The sequence below is a fragment of the Callorhinus ursinus genome, unplaced genomic scaffold, assembly GCF_003265705.2.
Source record: "Callorhinus ursinus isolate GAN/ISIS: 27379988/994484 unplaced genomic scaffold, GSC_fseal_2.0 scaffold26, whole genome shotgun sequence".
NCBI lineage: Eukaryota > Metazoa > Chordata > Mammalia > Carnivora > Otariidae > Callorhinus > Callorhinus ursinus.
This window is the reverse complement of record NW_027397088.1, coordinates 13,798,352-13,817,253: the sequence shown is the minus strand read 5'-3', so window position 1 is coordinate 13,817,253 and position 18,902 is coordinate 13,798,352. Positions and strand designations below refer to the sequence as shown.

Sequence of the window (18,902 nt, the reverse complement as noted above, 5' to 3'; positions counted from 1 at the left end):
TATTTATTTGACAGAGAGAGACACAGCAAGAGAGGGAACACAAGCAGGGGGAGTGGGAGAGGGAGAAGCAGGCTTCCCACTGAGCAGGGAGCCTGATGTGGAGCCCGATCCCAGGACCCTGGGATCATGACCTGAGCCTAAGGCAGACACTTAACGACTGAGTCACCCAGGCGCCCCTGTCATGCTTTTTCCTGATGGGTCATTAAATGTTTAGGTGGGCTCTAGGGAGCACTCTGCCACCCAACATTGGAATGGGAGAAATGGCAGGCTAAGGTTAATAGCTAATGCCCCTGGGCCCTGTTGTGACACCATAATGGTTACTGTTGATTGGACAGTTGTAGGCTTTGAGACCGGTGATTGAGACAAGGCCCTTTGTTCAAGACTGATTCAGCTGTTGGACCTGCAGGAGCCTGAGTGGTGAGTAGGTTCTCTACCCTACCCCACACCCAGAAGAGGAGGGAGACCATGAAATTGTGCAGCTAGAATTTGGAGAATTCCTTCCCTCCCTAATGTGTAGAATAACTGTTGACAAAGAAGTCAGAGTGAACGGAATCATTGAAGCCAGCTGGTACTTCTGTATAGTAACATACCCAAGAATATTTCATTTTTAAAACAAAAAAATACACCCAGAAGAAAACTTCTTAAGGCAAAATGCTGTCTACAGTTACTGCTTTACATTTATTCAGTGATTGGCTCTGCCCCTGAAGGACTTTGCAGCCAGTTGAAGACAGAAGACAAAACACATAAGGAATTCCTGCTCCAGTTGTCTGGTGTTTGGTGATCTTGGGGGATATGGGAAATTCACAGAGAAGTCCTAAAACAAAAATAATTTTACTTCTATTTAATTTATGAGCTATGTATCATCAGTACAGCTTTTTAGTAAAATACAGTTTATAAAGTCAAGTGATAGTAAATCTCAACTCCAAAGAAAGAGGAAAGGAAGAATTAGCAACCTCTCAACAAGAGGATAGTTTCAAGGTATGTGCTCATGCTTACTCCTGAATTCTGGGAGAAGACTGGCATGTCATAGAGCAAGTGTGGGAGGCAAGGGGGGGCAGGGGGCACCTGGGATGCTTGGGCAGGAGGAAGCCTAGGGGGCTGACACATGCCTCTTCACAACTTTGGGGAGGGTGCAGAGGAGCTGAAGGGAAGACTTACTGTTCTACAAAGAGATTGGAACAGAAGTATTCTGCCAAACCCAGGTTGGTGAGACCTTTCTGGTGAAGGACTCGGGGGGTGGGGATTTTCTCTTAAAGTGAGTCAATGTGACACCATCAAGAGTTTTCTTTCTTAGACAACCAAATAGCTCCATCTCAGCAGAAGGGTTTTTTAAGGACCCCTGTGAGGACAGTGGCAGAATAGGTGAGGATCCAATTTCATTTTGATATCAGAATTTTGTTTTGCTGAGAGTCTGAGTATTTTGAAAGTGTTTCTGCCCACTGCCTTTGGTGAGAAGCACAGCCCCTGATGAAAATACCCCCATAGTCCCATGATTCAAAACATTTTGTCAGGATACTGCAGAACTTCCCCTTGGTGTTATAGCCCAGGGTTTTTGTTACAGCTGAAACTGTTAGGGCTAATCTGTGGGGCTCTCCCTCTCCCTTGGAAAACTGGGATTTAACCTTATTAAATTTAGTTTTAGTCCTTCCCAGGCACAGTGTCATCTTTTCTTTAAACATTAGCTCATTCATTCATTCATTTATTCATTCATTCATTCATTTTTTACAGTATGTTCATAAACATGATGAAAAAGCTCCAAATCTGCTCTGCTTAGGAGCTCCTGAGAGCCCAGGAAGGTTGAGGTGTGTGTGGCTTCTGCCTCATAACAGATGGAATGCACGGATTGCGTGCACACAGGCTTGTGGGGGTGTCTGAGGTTACTTTAGCAAATGGGTCAGGGTTCATTAGAATGAAGTGCTTTTTTTGGTTAATGGAAAGTTTGCCTGAAAATCATGGGGCCAGGCCTCAAATCCCATGATGTGGAGGAAGAGCCCTGAAGGCCTCCATCCTTTCTGGCTGTGAGTGTGAGGCATATGCCTGCCCTGTCTTGAATCACTTAAGAATCCTCCCTTGGCTCTGACCCATTCCCTGTCGTGTGGTTATCACTTCCTCAGTGTGGGGATTTATTTTTTTTCTCCCTAAGAGTGAAGACTCTGGAGGGAAGTCCGTGAGGGTGAGGAGGGTAAAAATAGAGCATCTGTGCCCTGGACGAGTCTTTCCTGGTTGTGTGAGATTTCAAGCAGTAGACGAGTCCAGACTTCTTCGGCCAGGGGCAGCCTTTGCGGGGGGGTAGCTGGCACGGTGGCTGGCTCTGCTGTCCGCATCTGCTGGGGGTCACGTAGGATAAGCAACTTTTGTCTTCAGCTGGATGTTCTGAGTTTGGAAGGGCCAGAGGACATGTCTCCCTGCCTTGACAGAGAGGGGAGTGTGGGAATTTTTGTAGCAGGAGTTGGTGGTGTTCTCTCTGGTGGATGAAACAAAGAGCTGTTTCTCCTTTAGACTCCGTGCCAAATGAAACTGCTTGTGGTTCTTGGCACCAGCCACACCTCTCTAGGTCAGCTGTTGCTTACCCGGTGTTGGTGCCGGTTTGGGAGGGAGGGGCGGCGTAGAGGGGTGATGAGAACAGGAGGGAGCTCGGAATTTTCCTGGAGGACCACAGGTGGGGTGGGGGTGCTGTCCTTTTTACTGCTTTCCTGACTGGTTCTTCCCTGTCTTTTTTGGTTTCTTTCAGCCTTTTATTGTGGAGGTTAAAAAGTAAGTGGACAGTTAGTTGCCAGGTGAGGTGGTAGTTCCTCACCTCCCTCCTGGGAGCGGGTTTTACTGTAGGGCAATCACAGGGGGAAGCTGGAGAATGTGATCCAAGAAGAACATGAGAAAGATCCTTCCAGAAACTTGTCCTGACTGAGCAGAACTCCAAATAGAACATCACAGTAGCTGCTTATTGTTCAGACCTCAAGATCACACCTGGAACGTAGGTACGACTGTGTTGTTTACCAAGAACTTGTGCACACTCTCACCGGGGATTGCGTGCACGCTAGCTTCTGACCCTCCTGTTCCTGCAGAGGTAGCGAAGAGCACCCTGCCGTTTGTAGTTTTGGCATCTCTCTTCTCCCATCCCTGCCTGCCCTCTGCACTAATGCCCTGAAGGTTTGGAAGGGAGGCATCAAGGAGGAGGAGAGCTTTGGACAGCTCACTTGCGCACGTGAGAAGGCTGCGCTCACCGCCATGGGGAGCCTCTGTCCCCCGCCTCCCATTTCTCCTCTTCATTTCTGTTTGGTTCATTCGCTCTCTTAGCCATTCAGTCATGAAATCAGCTCGAACACACTCCTAATTATGGACCAGGTACTGAGCTTAATGCTGAACAAGTCCTATGGTGGCTGCCCTCTTAGAGCTTGTAATCATGTGGGGAAGACAAATACTAAATTAAACAAGGAGGTACTGTGTTCTCTCTGTCTTAAAGGGTACCTCTCAACTCCTCTGAGCTGCCCACGAAGGAGAAGGTAACGTGGGCTGGCCGAGGAGCTTCAGAGCAGGGTTAGGATTACTCTGACATGTGTGCTGCTTCTTCCCTTGTTCGTGGGGAGGGTTGGGGTGTGGGGGGAGGGCCTGAGCTTTTGCCCCACTCACTAGTTCCAACACCCTGGGGGGCTCGCTCAGTCTGTGTTTGCTTCCCTACCATCAAGCAGCTGCGATTCTGTTACATTCCTTACCCTGCAGAGTGCTGGCGAATTGAGAAAGCAGTTTAGGAAATCTGGAGCTCTGTATAACATCGAGTATTTTTGATAGCATTGTTCACAAGGACGCAGCCAGGCGCTGCCCGTTTGAATTAGCACTGCGCTTCAAGGTCTAACTCCCTCCGCCTGAACTGCTGAGCTGAAAGGGGGTTCTCCTTCCTCTCAGCCTCTGTCCCTTTGCAGCCACCACTCATTTCATGGTAATTGTTTGGAAGGCTCTTGTTTGCTAGTTTTGGACTTTCTCTAAACTTTCCATGTGGTTTTCCTCTAAACTGCAAGCCTCTGGAGGCCTGTGTCTTGTTCCCTTTCTCTGCTCCCCGCCTCATCTAGTACAGCTCCTCATGCAGGCTTTCTCCCCCAAACCGTGCCAGCCCACCCTTCTCTGGGCTTGTGCTCATCTTTGCCAGGAGCGTCCTCTCCCCCCTGCAGGGCTCCATCTCTGAAGTTCAGCTCAAGCAGCCCCTCCTCCAGGAAGCTCTCCTGGCTGTCTGCCCCTTTCCTGTTGCCTCAGGCTTGTTTCCTTCCCGGTACTCTGTGTTCTTTTCACCACATTTAATACTTTGGCTGAGGTCCCACACTAGCCCATGAGCGCCTTGAGGGTAGAGATGTGTCTCATTCTCTTTTCCTTTCCCTCAGAGCCAAAGCACATCTCAGCCGGCTTGGTCTCGCCATGGATATGAGTCTGAGTACCATGCATGCCCGCCTCAGTGTTAAGACTTCTGTGGTGACAAGTAATGGAATTGTCTGGAGCTAGCTTGCTTAGAGGAGACCTTTATTCTAGGATACAGGGTGAGGCTCAGGACTGGCTAGCTCTGGGACGGGACTAACGAGAGCCTGGGCTCTTGGACCTACGCTATGTGTCTGCTGTGTTCTCTCTCCCTGCTGTGCAGATTGCTTGGGTAGAAGATGCCTTACTCTAAGATCCTCAGCTGCTCTGTCATGGGTCCGGCCTCTGGAGACGGTCTCTTCGTTCCAGTTCGTCAGACTGAGAGAGGCTGTGGTCCAGCTGTGCTCCAGTGCTGGCCGTAGACCGGTCATCCCTAGCCGTGGGAATGGAGGGCTCCTACGGCAGACACATGGCTCCTGGCGGTGTCGGGGTGGTGAGGGAGGGATGTTACGGGGTCCACTCTGAACTGAGAGGACACTCTGAAAAGCTTTCCACTCCATGTAGCAAATCTGTTAGCTGGATATGTACCCTGCAAAGGTGTCAGGAGGGGCACCAGGTGCCTTCTGCCTTGAAGTAAGTCTGAGTGGCTTTTCTTTCACCCCTTATTTCTGGCTTCTGTCAACCAGTTGAAGGATGGGACAGCTAGCCCTTTCAGATGGGGTGGGCAGAGTGAGAACACCCCATTAGGAGCTTTGGCAAACCCTGTCTCCTATGGCTAGGGGTTTGTGAACATTTCGTATCAAGTCTGATTTATTCTGGAACTGTGCAGAAAATCAGCTTCACCCAGCCCCTTCACCCGACCTGAGTCGAGTGGGAGTGCTGGGTGAGGGTGGCTGGCAGCAGCTGTGCTTATTTACCTCTGACTGCTTGGGAGGGGGTCCGGTCCTCCCAGGGTGTCCCGCATCTGGGTCTCTAGACGGAGCCGGGCTGCGGCAGTTGGGTGAAGCTGCAGAAAGTTAGTGGGGGTATGTCGCCGCTAGGGCTGATTGATTTCAAGATCACAGGGCAGGCACACCTAGACCTGAGGAATGTGGGAGCTGGATGAGAGCTTGTAAGCCGTCTGGTTCCACACTCCCCCCCCCCCACCCCCCAGGACGCAGGTAAGAGAGGCGAGGTTCCAGGGCTCTAGGGAGCCATACAAAGTCACCGCAGGTAGCCGAGCAACCTCCTGGCTGAAGTGTACTTCACCAAGCTACCGCCTCATCCTGAAACACTGCCCCTGTCTGTTCTCCGATGCTTAAGATCCCTCCACCTGGATAAAACATGGTCCACCTGTGCCCCTGTTGATGCTTTCTGGCTGGGTAACGTGGCACTCAGTCCTCATCAGTAGAATGGGAACGGTGATGGTAATAGTGGCCACCTCACAGAATTGTTAGGATTAAAGGCAGAAAGATATGCACGGCCCTCAGATCAGTGCCTGGCTCAGACTAAGCTCTCAATAAGCATTAGGTATTATTGTATCACAAGTGATAACGGTTTAAATATATGTTCTTCTCAGGGAGGTGGCCTTGTAATTTTCAGTCTCCCTAAAGATGAAATGTCTTAGAGGAGGCTGCTTCCTGAGATGAGGCTTTTAGGAGATTATAGACCCATTAGAGGTTCTTTAAATCATGCCTTTTGAACGAGGCTTCTTAAACTTTAATGTGCATGGGAATCCCCTGGTGCCCTTGTTAAAATGCAGATTCTGGTTTAGGTCTGGGGTGGGGGGCTGAAGTTCTGAATTTCTCATATGCTCCCTGGTGATGCCAATGCTTTCAGTCCTTGGGGACCACAGTTTGAGTCACAAGGATTTAGGGAACGTAGATTTCATCTAGTACAGGACTTAACCCTGACTGCCAAAGAAATACGCTGCAGACAATGCCACTTGCCTGTACCGTTTTATTTTGTAATTTATTTAATAATTAGTCGGACTTCATTTCTAGGTGATGGTGGGGATATTGCTGAAAGTTTATAAAGCAATTCATCAGAACCTGAATTCAATCTCAGTATTGAGACACGGATGTTCTCTATGAATTAATTGTTCTCTCTCCTCTGGGTCACTGGAAGTGCTTTCACTATAATCTTATCACACGTCAGCTCATTACCAAGGATACTTCTGTGGCAGCTAACCAGCCATACCCATCCTTTCCTTCCTTACTAACCAGACCTCAGTTTTATTTGAGGTGGGAGTGTATTAATAAAACTTTATTTACCAGCCTCTTGGGCAAAGAGGGGTGGCCAATAAGATGGAAGGCAAGGTCATTAGGTAGGACTTCAAGAAAAGGTCTTTATTTAAAGAGAATTTACTCAGTGGGTAGGTAAACATTCCTCTTAACTTCCTGCCTGGAACACATACGTAATGCCTGGGACTCCAGCAGCCATCTTGGAACATGAGGCGACCATGAGATAAGGATGGCAGGGCAGAAAAATGGAGTTGCGGCACATTGATGATGTCACGGCTTTTCCTTGCTTAGCTCCAGACTTCTTTTACGGAAACAAATAGTTGTTTTGGCCACTGTCTGGGTTTCCTGTTATGTGAAGGCTGCTGAACTCAGTGCTGACTATCAGAGCAGATGCAGTTCAGCAGCGTAGACACAGGTTTAAATAGGTGTCCTAAACATCTTTCTGAGCGCCCTTTGTGGCATTCGCTGGTCAATGTAGGGGCGTGGGAACTGGGTTGAGAGCGAGAAGCCCGGGGTTCCCAGCTACGCTCTGCCATTCCCTCGCTGCATGATCCTAATCCTTTTAAGCCTCAGTCTCCTTGCCTGTAAAATGGGGATGGGAGCCGAAAGTGTCCCTTGCAGTCTCGGGGTGCAGAACTCACGGCAGCTGGTGTTGGGATGGTCTCAGGATGATGGTGTGAGGACACGAAGGTCAACCTGGCAGCAGTGACCAGTGCCGATGTGAGCAGTGAGGGGGATGCAGGGCGGAGGCTTAGGTGGAGCCGGGGGTACACCATCCAGGGCTTCCTTTAGGGTTGCCCACCTGGGTGTGCCACGGGCAGCAGAGCCTGCTGCCTGTGCCATAACCGGAAGGGGTTGGACTGAGTGCCCCTGCGAGGGTGATTTTGTTCATAGGAGGGGGTGGGACCCAAACCGCGCTCCGCTGGGCCTCCGTGCCCTTGCATCTTCCCTGCACCCACTCGTGAGCTCTGAGCCGAGGCCTGGGAGGAGGCTCAGGCAGCATCTCCATTCCCCTCGTCGGGTTGCTGCTGAAACGCAAATGCCACTACCCGACTACTTGCACGGTCCACACCTTTTCTGTCCAAATCAAAGACTTTTCTTTTTGGCTTCAAATTTCTCTCCACAGCTGTCCAAACCCAAAGCCATCTCTCTCTGTCCTTCCCCTCTTTCCCACTTCAGTGACTTATGTTCTGCACCTGCATTGTATTCACTCATGCAGAGCTAGCTGGTTCCTGGAGGGCAAAACCATGCTTTACAATGAACTGAAACTATAGAGACGTGCTTATCTCCCAGCCTGGGGGTGCTGGGGGGGTGGCGGGGAGGTGAATGGCAGAGGCCTGAAATAGGAACCGCTCACTGCTCCGCCCCATGGGGCTCCGTTTTTCTGACCAGCTGCTAGATGGTCTGAAAAATGCCCACATTTCCTTATTGTGGTCTGTTCCTAGATTTTCAGTTGTGATATAATTGAAATAGGTTTGTCTGAGTAAACACATTACACATAGATAAGTTTCCTCGTTCAGGCAAGACTCAAGGTAACCAGTACTGTATGTACTTTAAAATCCACCCCCCCTTTTTTTAAAGTTTTATTAAGTCATCTCTACACCCAACATGGAGCTTGAACTCAGACCCCGAGATCAAGAGTCACATGCTCTACTGACTGAGCAAGCCAGGCGCCCCTGTTACTGGGGTTTTGAATGGAAGAGGGACGTGTGTGTGGGGGGGTAGAAGGCAGTGGGGCAAGTACACATATAGTGTACTGTATGCAGTACACGGCGACAGCCCCAAGGTCCCTTCCTCAGAAGCAGCTGTTCGCCTCTACACAAGCGTGGGACCGCAGGTGCTTTTCTAGGAAGAAGGAAGGACAGCATGGGGCTTTATCTTGCTGGCTTTGGGGCTGTCGTAACTGAGTCCGTGAGAGCGGATCGAGGAAAACCCAAGAGAGTTAACTGGCAGCAAGAGGCTCTTGTGCCATGGGTGGGTGGGTGTTCTGCAGCGGGGTGAGCCTGGGGGCTGCTGGGGGTGACCATAAGCATTTTAATGGTAGCTTGGAAAATCCGCGCCCCCTCCACCAACAACAAGGCAGCACAGAATGTGAATAAGGTCAGCTTCCTGGCTGGTGATAGTTTTGCCGTTTTAACCACAGGGCCTTGTAGAGCCGGTGTCCTGGCTGGGGCTCTCTTTCTGGGAGGCTCAGGTGCGAAGGGGAAAAGACCCAGCTCTTGCACATGCACTGCCCACTGGGATGCTGGGATAAATGCTCTTTACCCCGATTCTCTTCATGGGGGAGACTTTCTGAGGTAATAGGCTTCACCGATGTGTGAAATAGTTTTACCTGCTTAGCTGAAGAAACTCGCATGCCCTCTTCTGGGAGGGGGGGCTGTGAAATCACGGGCTTTGTAAAGACATAGCCTCCCATGGACCCTCAAAACCCCCCCTTGAACGAGGTGTCAGTGGTCAACCATCCCACTCCAGGTTGGTAATTAAGGAACAGACTGAATCTTCCTCCCTCCCTCCCAGTCTGTCTTCTCCTTTCTTTTGGTTTTTTGTTATTCTATTTTTTACTAAAGGAACCACAACGGCCACGATGTCACCATGCAGGAGGCATAGAACCTCCATGATGACAAGGTACAGTCTTGATCTGCTGCGGAGGAGAAGAGAAAACAGCGTGTGGAATTCCAGCTCAGTATAGCATGCATCTTAACTGGTTTGTCCAAGCTTAGATGAATCCATTAAATTGTGCTTTCGTGGTTTATTCTTCCTGTCTCTTCTGCAAACAAATTCATTAATTCACTTTTAAAAAGGCTCTTTGCCTTCATCAGGGGTGTTGCCCCATGGAAATATGGAAGATCATGGCCTCTTATGTTGAAATAAGGAGCATTTTTTTTTAATTGCACATAATGAGCAGAACCCCCTTTTACCAAATCATAGCATTTGGGAAAGGGACTGGTTGTGTGCCCACGATTGATTCAATGTCAGACGTGTTCTTCCTCTCTGGCTTTAGGCAGTGTGCTGTTCTCTTCCTGCCTTCACCACAGCCCCAGGTGGGCCCCGTGCCGTGCCACTGGCACAACCTGAGTTCCCTTGCAGGAAGTCATAAATACGGGCCGACTGGCTCCTGGTTGGTGGGGTAAGGCGCCGCTGGCGGGAGCCACAGACGGGCCGGGTGCTACCTGGCGGGCGTGGAGAGACCTGGGTGTCTTTCCTGATCTGTGGTCCCCAGTGTCAGAAGATGACATGATCACTTAAGACAGGCCAGTGGGAGAAATGGATGGCAGCTGAGAGTCTGAGAGAGAGGCGGGGAAGCAGCACGTGCGTTGACCTAGTCGTGAGGTTAAGAGTGAGGCTTCAGAGCCAGACCCAGTTTGGAAGCTGCCAGGGGTTGTAAGGAATAAATAAAATCCTCCATGACAATGGTGTAGCACAGCCCCCAGTACGTAGTCAGTGGGTCCTATTTGGGAGCTGCGTGTGCTGGTATTAACAGGAATGAAGTGCTCACACAGCCTCTGTTAGAAGTTGGGGGCCACATGTCAGGTACCATAGAGCACAACTCTCTGTTCACACTATTTTGTTTTTGCACGCATGAGTGCTCTGGCTCCTCACTAGAGTCCAGGGTCACCTAAGCGAGGCCTCTCGTGGACTCCATTCAAGGAAGCTTAGGTGCTTAGTCCCCAAAGCCCGTTTGCTGTCCCTGAGGTGATCACCGAAGCATGGCGCCATCACCAGCCCACTTGCTGGGCTCCAGGGCCACACTCGCCCCAGGGGCCTGCCCTGGGGCCTCTTGGCAGGAGGACGAGGCAGGGGGTGGGCCACACCAGCACGGAGACCTGTGCAATGGAGATTGGGATCTCACCAGTAGGGCAGGGGGGCCGGCAGACGTCAGGTAGGAGAGGGATGGGGTGCGAGCAGGTCTGTGTTTGGATAGAGGACTTCGGACCAGAAGAGGTACCGGCAAGGAGAGCATGACTGTGATCATCCAGGCGAGAGGTGAGGGCCTTAATTAAAGAGCAGTGGAGTAGCCTCTAGAACTAATTGGCAGGTGTTTTATGGTCAGCTGGAAGGGGAAAAGAGAAAGTGACTTCTGGGGGATGACATTCACTGGAGAAGGAAGGAAGGGGAGGAGCAGGATTGGGGCAGAGGGGCAGGGTTTGAAAATATGAAAACAACAGTCTGGGACTTCACTGAGTTTGTGGAGCTGTGAGATATGTCAAGCATGCCGGCTACAACATTTGGTAAGACCTGACTATATGTCAGGCAGTGTTCTAAGCACCTTCTACGTGTTTTATTTAACCCTCCTAAGAGCCCTATAAAATAGGTGCCTTTATGTCCATTTTACAGATGAGAAGGCTGAGGCACAGTGTAACTTGCCCAGCACAGTGTAAGTAACTTGCCTGACACAGCTTGGAACAGGTCGTGCCACAATTGGACCCCCGAGCTTCTGGGCTCCGTACCATGTTGTTTTTCCTCCTTTCTTTTTTATTGAAGCATAGTCAGCAATGTTGCCTCAGTTTCAGGTGTACAGCAGAGTGACTGGTAAGTCTCTGTTTTGCTGTACTCACCACAGGTGTAGCTCCTGACCTGTCCCCATACAACGCCATGATAGTACCATTGACTGTATTCCCCATGCTGGACCTTTCATCCGGGTGACTTACTCATTCCACAACTGGAAGCTTGTGCCCCCCACTCCCCTGCACCTATTTGCCCATTCCCCCATGCCCTCTGGCAAACATCAGTTTGTTCTCTGTATTTATGGGTCTGTTTCTGCTTTTGTCCATTTGTTTTGTTTTTTAGATTCCACATGTAAGTGCAATCATATGGTATTTGTCTTTCTCCATCAGACTTATTTCACTTAGCATAATACCCTCTGGGGCCATCCATATTGTTACAAATGGCAAGATTTCATTCTTTTTTATGACTAATATCCCACTGTATATATACACCACATTTTCCTTACCCAGTCATCTATCAGTGGACACTTGGGTTGCTTTCATACCTTGGCTATTGTAAATGCTGCAGTAAACATAGGTGTGCGTGTATCTTTTGGAACTAGTGTTTTCATTTCCACCCAGTAGTGGAATTATTGGATCATACAGTAGTTCTATTTTTTTTTTTTTAAGTTATGAGAAGCCTCCATATGTTTTCCACAGTGGCTGCACCAGTTTACATTCCCACCAACAATGCATGAGGGTTCCATTTTCTCCACATCTTCACCAACACTTGTTTCTTGTGTTTTTGATACTAGCCATTCTGACAAGTGTGAGGTGATAGCTCATTATGGTTTTGATTTCTGTTTCCTGATGATTAATGATGTTGAGCATTTTCTCATGTGTCTGTTGGACATCTGATGTCTTCTTTGGAAAAATGTCTATTCAGATCCTCTGCTTATTTTTTTTTTAAGATTTATTTATTAGAGAGCAAGTGGGGGGAGGGGCAGAGAGAGAGAATCTCAAGCAGACTCCATACTGAGCAGGGAGCCCGACATGACGCTGTATCCCAGGACCCTAAGATCATGACCTGAGCTGAAATCAAGAGTTGGATGCTTAACCGACAAAGCCACCCAGGCACCCCCCTCTGCTTATTTTTTTAAAGATTTATTTATTTATTTGACAGAGAGAGAGACAGTGAGAGAGGGAACACAAACAGGGGGTGTGGGAGAGGGAGAAGCAGGCTTCCCGCTGAGCAGGGAGCCTGATGCGGGGCTCGATCCCAGGACCCTGGGATCATGACCTGAGCCGAAGGCAGATGCTTAATGACTGAGCCACCCAGGTGCCCCTTCTCTGCTTATTTTTTAATAAGATCTTTTTGGTGTTATGTAAGTTCTTTATATATAATTTTGGATATCAACCCCTTATTGGATTTATCATTTGCTCATATCTTCTCCCATTCAGTAGGTTGCTTTTCTTTTGTTGATGTTTCTTTGCTCTGCAAAAACTTCATATTTTGGTAGAGTCCCAATAGTTTATTTTTGCTTTTGTTTCCTTTGCCCGAGAAGACCATCTACGAAAATGTTGCTAGGCTGATGTCAGAGATTACTGCCTGTGTTTTCTTCTAGGAGTTTTATGGTTTCAGGCCTTGCATTTAGGTCTTTAATCCATTTTGAGTTTATTTTTGTGTATGGTGTATAAGAAAGTGATCTAGTTTCATTCTTTCGCAGGTAGATGTCTACTTTTCCCAGCACCATTTATTAAAGAGACTATCTGTATATTCTTGTATCATAGATTAATTGACCATATAAGCATGGGCTTATTTCTGGGTTCTCTATCCTGTTCCATTGTCCTAAATGTGTTTTTGTGGCAGTACCATACTGTTTTGAATTAATTATAGCTTTGTAGTATATATTAAAATCTGGGATTTTGATACCTCCAGTTTTGCTGTTCTTTCTCAAGATTGCTTTGGCTATTTGGGAGCTTTTGCTCTTCTATACAAATTTTAGGATGATTTTTCCTAGTTCTGGAAAAATAGTATTGGCATTTTGATAGGGATTGCATTGAATCTATATATTGTTTTGGGTAGTATGGACGTTTTAACAATATCCTTTTAATCCATGAGCATGGTATGTCTTTCGATTTATTTGTGTCATCTTTAGTTTCTTTCATCAGTGTTTTATGGTTTTCAGAGTACACCTCTTTGCTTAACTTTATTCCTAGGTACTTTATTTTTTTGGTAAAAGTGTAAATGAAATTGCTTTTTATTTATTTTAGAGAGAGAGCATTAGCGAGTATGAGCAGAGGGGCAGAGGGAGAGGGAGAATCTGGAGCAGACTCCACACTGAGAGTGAAGGCTGATGCAGGGCTCGATCCCATGACCCTGAAATCATGACCTGAGCTGAAATCAAGAGTCAGACACTTAACTGACTGAGCCACCCAGGTACCCCAATGGAATTTTAAATTTCTGCCACTTCATTGTTAGTGTATATAGGAAGACAACAAATTTCTGTATATTAATTTTGTATCCTGTAATTTTACTGAGTTCATTTATTATTTCTAATAGTTTTTGGTAGAGTCTTTAGGGTTTTCTGTGTATAGTATATAATCTGCAAATAGTGACAGTTTTATTTCTTCCTTACTAATTTGGATACCTTTTATTTCTTGTCTGCTGTGGCTAGGACTTCTAGTACTGTGTTGAATAAAAGTGGTGAGAGTGGGCATTCTTGTCTTGTTCCTGATCTTAGAGGAAAAGCTGTTTTTCACCATTGTGTATGATGTTAGCTGTGGGTTTGTCATATATGACTTTTATGGTATTGAAGTATGTTCTCTCTAAATGAATGCACTTGTTTATAGAGTTTTTATCATGAATGGATGTTGAATTTTGTCAGATGTTTTTACTACATCTATTCAGATGATCATGTGATTTTTATCCTTTATTTTGTTAATGTGGTGTATCATATTGATTGACTTACAAATATTGAGCCATGCTCGTATCCCCAGAATAAATCCCACTTGATCATGGTAAATGATTTTTTTCATGTATTGTTGAATGTGGTTTGCTAATATTTTGTTTAGGATTTTTGCATCTGTGTTCATCAGGGAAATTGGCCTATAGTTTTTTTTTTTAAGATTTTTATTTTATTTATTAGAGAGAGAGAGAATGAGAGATAGAAAGCACGAGAGGAAAGAGGGTCGGAGGGAGAAGCAGACTCCCTGCCGAGCAGGAAGCCCAATGCGGGACTCGATCCCGGGATTCCAGGATCGTGACCTGAGCTGAAGGCAGTCGCTTAACCAACTGAGCCACCCAGGCGCCCTATAGTTTTGTTTTTTAAACAATGTCTTTGGTTTTGGTATCAGGGTGATCCTGGCCTTGTAGAATGTATTTGGGAGCTTTCCTTCCTCTTCTGTTTTTTGTTTTTTTTTTTCCTTTTTTGGAGCCCAACATGGGGCTTAAACTCATGACCCTGAGATCAAGACCTGAGCTGAGATTGAGAGTCAGATACTCAACTGACTGAGTCACCCATGTGCCCCTCCTTCCTCTTCTGTTTTTTTGGAATGGAGAATAGATGTTAATTCTTTAAATGTTTTGTAGAATTCACTTGTGAATCCATCTGGTCCTGGACTTTGTTTGTAGTTTTTTGAGTACAGTTTAATTTTGTTGCCAGTAATTGTTCTATTAAGATTTCCTATTTCTTCCTGATTTGGTTTTGGAAGATTGTATATTTATAGGAATTTATCCATTTCTTCTAGCTTGTCCAGTTTGTTGGAGTATCATGTTTTGTAGTAGTCTCTTATAAACCTTTGTAATTTGTGTAGTGTTGGTTGTTCTCTTTTCATTTCTGACTTATTTGGGTCTTCTTTTTCTTCATGTGTCTGGCTAAAGGTTTATCAATTTTATCTTTCCAGAGAACCAGCTCTTGATCTCCTTGATCTTTTCTATTTTTTTAGTCTTTATTTCTGCTCTGATCTTATTTCCTTTCTTCCAGCTTTTGAGTTTTGTTCTTTTTCTAGTTCCTTTAGGTGTAAGGTTAGATGAAGATTTTTCTTGTTTCTTGAGGTAAGCCTATATTGCTATAAATTTCCCTCTTAGATCTACTTCCACTGCATCCCAAAGATGTGGACTGTTGTTTTCATTTTCATTTGTCTCCATGTATTTTATTTCCTCTTTCAATTTCTTCATTGACCCATTGATTATTTAGTAGCATGTTGTTTAGCCTCCATGTTTGTATTTTTTTCCAGTTTTTTTTGTAATCGATTTCTAGTTTCATACTGTTGTGGTCCGAAAAGATGCATGATACGATTTCAGTCTTCTTAAATTTATTGGGACTTGTTTTGTGACCTACCATGTAATCCGTCCTGGAGAATGTTCCATGTACATTTGAAAAAAATGTGTATTCTGTTGGTTTTGGATGGAATGTTCTGTACGTATCTGTTAAGCCCATCTGGTCTCATGTGTTGTTCAAAGACACTCTTCCCTTATTGATTTTCTACCTGGTTGATCTGTCCATCAATGTCAGTGAGGTGTTAAAGTCCTCTACTATTATTGCATTACTGTCCATTTCTTTGTTTGTTAATACTTGCTTTATGTATTTAGTGTGCTAAAGTGTTGGGTACACAGATATTCACAATTGTTATATATCCTCTTTCTGGATTGATCCTTTTATTGTTATATTATGCCCTTCTTTGTCTCATTACAGTCTTTGTTTTAAAGTCTATTTTGTCTTATAGAAGTATTGCTACCTGCCTTCCCCTCCCGTCCCCTGCTTCCATTTGTGTGGAATGTCTTTTTCCATTCCTTTGCTTTCAGTCTGTGTGTGTCTTTAGATCTGTTGTCTCTTGTAGGCAGCATATAGATTGGTCTTGTTTTTTTTCATCCATTCTGCCATTCTGTGTCTTCATTGGAGCATGTAGACCATTTACATTTAAAGTAATTATAGGTATGTATTTATTGCTATTTTGTTGTTTTCTGGGTGTTTTGTAGTTCTTCTCTGCTTCTTTTGCTCTCTTGTGATTGATGACTTTATTGTTATGCTTGGCCTGTTCTTTTGTTTGGACCATATTCCTCTGTCTTCTCATTTTGCTTGACTTTGTTTACATGAATTAGGGGGGAGCAGCTACCTCTCCTAAATTTGAAGGAATGGTTTTGTGTATGGTCATCCCCTGTGTAGACTGTGTGTGTGTGTGCCTGCTGACTTGGGCTGGCTAGAGCTGTGGTTGGCATGGGCTGGGGGGGGTGGGGGGGTCCCAAGACAGTGCTTGAGCTGCCCTGGTGGAATGGCCTGAGCTGAAGTGGGCATGAGCTGGGGTGTCCCATGGTGTTCCATGCAGGGGACACCCTGACAGGACAGCTGGAGCCAAGATGGGCACAGACCAGGGTGCTGGGTGCTCCCATGTCAAGGGTGCCCTGGCGAGCAGCTGGAGCCGCAGTGGGATGTGGTCTGAAGTGTCTCAGACTGCTTTGCAAGGTGGGGTGCCCTAGCCAAGGCAGGTGCAGCCCCAGGGGTCCATTGGGGGCTCCATACAGGGTGTGACCTGGTGGGCCAGGAGGTCCCAGGGTGTCCTGCTACAGCAGCGTCGTATGTTCCTAACATCTATGCTGCACTGCCGCTTTGTGACATTTGGAAACCCAGGCCAGGAGCTCAGGACAGATCTGAGCTGTAGCTATAGATATGTGGTTCATCTGAGGCCAGGGGAGGGCTAAGGACCTGTAGAGAGCCAGCTAGGGAGTGTTTCTGGTGTCACACCTGTCCTTTCGATTAATGATCAGATGTAAGCACATCACTGATGCACCCCCAGAGTTGGGGTGTTGTAGAGGACAGACAACAGGCTGTGCTTAAGCATCACTGCTCAAGGTCCACAAGCTGCCCCACACCCTCCCCCTCCCCGCCCAGGGTGCTTTGCCCAGAGGAAGGGGAGGCGGGACAGCATAGGGTGGACAGCATAGCAGCTTCAGGCTGAGCCCCCACGGAGGCAGGGAGAGGGGGCAGATCCCTCCACCAGCAAGCCCTCCAAGAGGCCAACCTAAGGCAAGGAGGGGTGGCAGGCATGCATGTCAGACTTGTGGATGGTCTGAAGGACAGGAATCCAAACTGTTCTCCAAGAGACTGCCCTGGTAGGACTTCTCTAAAGCTTACTCTTTCCTAAGGGCTTAGTGTCTTAAAATTCAGATAAGCCCAAGTCATAGAAAGCTGATGCCCTAACAGATAGCACAGAATATCTGTGTTCCCATTTGCCAGATGAGAAAGTTGAGGCCCAGAGAAATGAGTGACTCAGCCAAATTGCTCAGTTACGTGTTGTGACATGACTACCACTTGTCTGTCCTAGGATGACAAACCAGATCTAATGGATGGACACACCAGCCACCTCCACCTATTGCGAACGTGTAGCCATATAACCTTTGTTTACTTCAGAAAGGGCTCCCTCAGGATGATGGTCAGCTTCCTTCCCTGTTGCAGGGCAGAGCCCGTTGGGGGTGCTACCAAAGCTTTTCTTTAGAGGTCTTTCACTCCCTTGGTTAACTGTAGTCCTGTTCTGCCGATGAGATGTACTGAAGTCAGAGAGTAGTGAGTGGAGGGCAGAATGGGGGGCAAAGCTCTCAGCCTGAAACCTGAAAACCTTTCTGTCACCGCTGGCACTCTCTGCTGTCGCCACTCCTGTTCCAGGAACCCATCTGCCAGCACAGGGGAGAGCGTGTGCACCCTGACGCTGTGCTGCAGAAGGCTAACATCCTGCGGGGGCTTCGCAGCTGGGGCTCAGCACAGAAATAAGCAGACCAAGTGGCCGCTGGAGACTCCCAGGGGAAGGCAAAGCAGCTCCCTTCGCTCTTCCACGCCCTTGCTACTCAGCAGCAGGATTCCTAGACCAGCACCAACAGCATGTCCTGAGAGCTAGCTAGAAATGCAGAAATCTCTGGCCCACCCAGACTTCCTGAGTTGGCATCTGCGCTTTAAGACCTCCACTGTGATTCCTAGGAACGGTGCAGGAGGGCAGGACCGTGGTCGGCTCCTCTTCCTCAGAGCCACCTGCTTCTACTGCTGGGCTCAGCATAGGATGTCCAGTAACTTCACCCACCTCAAATGCAGCCAGCAAGCACTGAAGGCCCTCTTGCTTCCCCCAGAACCTTCAAAAAGACAAGTTAGGACCAGAAAGTTAAGTGATAAAGCTCTTAGCTTTACAGGGCAAATACTCAAGACTTCCCCTAGAGACAGAGGTAAGTACTCAAAAGCAAAGTAGTTTGGGGCTTTTGCTTTGGGGCAGTGACACCCCATTGCTGCTATACCAGAGCTGATATCTGATATTATAGAGATGACTCTGAGGGATTTAACATGTTATATTCCTTATTCCCAGATTATTCAAGGACCGACATTTGGCTACATCTTTGAAAGTCCTAGGAAGCTAATTTATGTGCAGCCACCCCCACCCCCAGTAATACCCGATACATGAGATGGTTTTCCGTCTCCACAACTCTTACTGTTTGCTGATGAACTGACCTGCCCTCCTCCCAAACCCTGTCCTCAGCCAGATTGTTTTCAGCGGTTGATAAAACACGAGTCAAGGAAATGTTTTTTTTTTTTAGACTTTTTTTGGTTTGTTTTTAAAGAAACTGCATACATCATCAGAGACAAACAATAATTTAAATACCATGCAGTTTCTGTATGTACAAAACCTAGGCCATAGAGATCCAGTTTAATTTGTATTCTATTTACATTGTCTTCCTCATACAGCCATCATCTGTTAAATTAGAACACAGGAGAGCGCTCCTATACAAAGACAAACTATGTACAGACACCCGGGAAGCAACTGGAAAAAGCAACTGGTTTGGGGATTAACAGACAGATGGGAAGAAAAAGTCATTTAAGGTGACCTCCACCCACCGCTGTGCACAGGGAGAGCCTGACATCCCATTCATCAAAGC

At 47.0% G+C, this 18,902-nt stretch overlaps 1 long non-coding RNA gene across 4 annotated transcripts; it reads left to right on the top strand.

Annotated features, from left to right (window-relative positions):
• Nucleotides 1-69: 69 nt before the first annotated feature.
• On the top strand, nucleotides 70-18,523 carry LOC112838100 (uncharacterized). Of its 4 annotated transcripts, none has more exons than XR_012373827.1 (6): nucleotides 70-978; nucleotides 1,729-1,802; nucleotides 2,732-2,975; nucleotides 4,371-4,523; nucleotides 4,625-4,974; nucleotides 17,650-18,523. It is a non-coding gene; the product is annotated as an uncharacterized lncRNA (long non-coding RNA). The 4 variants fall into 4 exon arrangements; XR_003211890.2 differs by having other exon boundaries at nucleotides 17,312-18,523; XR_012373826.1 differs by lacking the exon at nucleotides 4,371-4,523 and having other exon boundaries at nucleotides 72-978; nucleotides 17,312-18,523.
• The last annotated feature ends 379 nt before the right edge of the window (nucleotides 18,524-18,902 follow it).